Source organism: Mus pahari, chromosome 8, assembly GCF_900095145.1.
Source record: "Mus pahari chromosome 8, PAHARI_EIJ_v1.1, whole genome shotgun sequence".
Taxonomy (NCBI): domain Eukaryota; kingdom Metazoa; phylum Chordata; class Mammalia; order Rodentia; family Muridae; genus Mus; species Mus pahari.
The window spans coordinates 11,293,037-11,295,407 of record NC_034597.1 but is presented as its reverse complement, the minus strand read 5'-3'; the positions used below and the strand labels follow the sequence as shown (position 1 = coordinate 11,295,407).

General features: G+C 43.6%; 1 pseudogene; it reads left to right on the top strand.

Annotated features, from left to right (window-relative positions):
* The first annotated feature begins 938 nt into the window (after positions 1 to 938).
* LOC110325967 lies at positions 939 to 1,735 on the top strand (annotated as a pseudogene).
* Positions 1,736 to 2,371: the final 636 nt, after the last annotated feature.

The following is a 2,371-nucleotide window of genomic DNA, read 5'->3' as shown; positions in this document are numbered from 1 at the left end:
ATGGAACAGGTCTCTGGTTGCAGGTGAGCAAGGACTCAGCGAATGTGGGGTGACAAACAAATACGGACACAAGGGAGTGTGGTATCTGAATGCACTTTTTCAAATTGAGCATCAGATTATTTATGCAGAAGAAAATAGGGAAGTTACACAAAACAGAGGAATGCAAACATGGAAGGGCTGGCAGGAACTGACTGGGATAACATTCAATGTTAACAGCTGGGATCAAAAACAGCTCCACCTAAAGTCAGCTCAAAGTCAGTAGCTGGGGGCAAGGGCTTCATGCCCTTGCCATAGACCCTATAGTCTACCTTCCCCCTAGGCTATTGTAATGCTTGTGTATGGGTGTAACTCAGCTACCTATGGTTCTAAAGTATTTACCCTGGTTCCTCTTTAGATCACAAACTTCCTTCTTCCTAGAGAATGGTAAATTCCTGTGTAGGGCAGTGACTTAGCTACCTAAACCCAGGGTCAGCTCAAGGACTGACTGCCTAGGATCTAACATGGCTATGTATTAAAGGAAAGCACATGGATCTGTTTTCCAACTAAAGCAAGGACATTGGAGCATTTGTTATACATGATGCCACCATTCCAGAAGACTGAGTTTCTGTGAACTTTTGCCTTGGGACAGCGCCCAGGTTTTGGGGGCCTGTTGCACTTGTCACTACTGGAAAGAATGTAGCAATAAGTTCCTTAATTGGAAGAAAAGACCCCCCCCCAACTCATGTGCATAGAAAAGTAGCTTGAACCCACCTTGTATACTTAAGCTCTGAGGGTCCTACAGGGGATCCTAGGCTAACACTTAAAGTTAGGGACAAAGCAACTGACTTCTTAGTGGACAAAAGGTGATACTAAGTTCTTAAGAATTCCATACGCCTACTGCTTATTCCCTCGCGCTACTACTGATTCTGCGGCCCGCTGTGGACTTCCCTGGTGCATACATGGCCTTGGGCTCCGCCTGCACAGTGGTGAGGATTGGAATAATTGGTGGAACAGGCTTGGATGATCTGGAAATTTTAGAAGGAAGAACTGAAAGATATGTGACTACTCCATTCGGCAAGCCATCTGACGCCTTGATTTTGGGGGAAGATAAAGAACATAGATTGTGTACTTCTTGCAAGACACGGCAGACAACACAGCATCATACCTTCAAAAGTCAACTACCAGGCGAACATCTGGGCCTCGAAGGAAGAGGGTTGTACACATGTCATCTTGAGCACAGCTTGCAGGTCTTTGAGAGAGGAGATGCAGCATGGTGTCATGGCCATCATCAATCAATTCATTGACAGGACATCCCTAAGGTCTCAGACCCTCTATGATGGGAGTCATTGCAGTGGCAGAGGAGTGTGCCATATCCCCATGGCTGAACCATTTTGCCCCGAAACAAGAGAGGTCCTCATAGAAACTGCTAAGAAGCTTGGACTTCGGTGCCATTCAAAGGGGATGATAGTCACAATTGAGGGACTTCATTTCAGCCCCCTGGCAGAAAGCCTTATATTCCTTACTTGGGGTGCAGATGTTGTCAATATGACCACTGTTCCAGAGGTGGTGCTTGCTAAGGAGGCTGGAATTTGTTATGCAAGCATTGCCATGGCAACCGATTATGATTGTTGGAAGGAGCATGAAGAAGCAGTGTCAGTGGATGGGGTTTTAAAGACCATGAAAGAAAATGCCAATAAAGCCAAAAGTTTACTCCTCACGACTATACCTCAAATAGGGTCGATGGATTTTGCTTAAACAAAAATGGGAAAGATCCGCAGCCTTCCTGCCTTTGCCTAGAAAGAAAGGAACTATTAGCGACTCAACCAACATCCCAACTCCTACAGGACCCAGAAGGAAAGCAGACAGCCTGCCAAACAAAGTCGGAGAGCACATCTGTCTCACTTTGCCTATTAAACTGACAGCAAGGAGCACTAGGGAAAACATCCACTTCCCTACACCGCTAAGGAACCAATACGAGCTCGGAACGAGATGAGACTGTGTGATGGGACTGGTGCCATGTTTCTGACACCTGGCATTCTAAGAGTTTCTCTTGAAGAAGTTATGAGATATTCATTCAAAGAATCATGTGTAAAGAAGAATATTACCTGTCATAGTAAAATAATCAAAACTATCCGAATATCAAAAAAAATTAGGTGTGCCGCATTTCCATTATACTTAGGTTATGGAGCAATCAAGTGGAAATCATGTTTCTTCACAAAGAAATGATTAATCTTTTTCTCTACTTTTAAGTATAATCAAATAATAAAGTTGTAAAAATTAAAATGGACTTAGAGAACTTTGAAACTCTTTTGGTGGTGAAGACAACAATAATAATATAAATGCGCTGTGTATGTGATTCAAGATATATAATCCAAATAACCCCCTTCCCCAA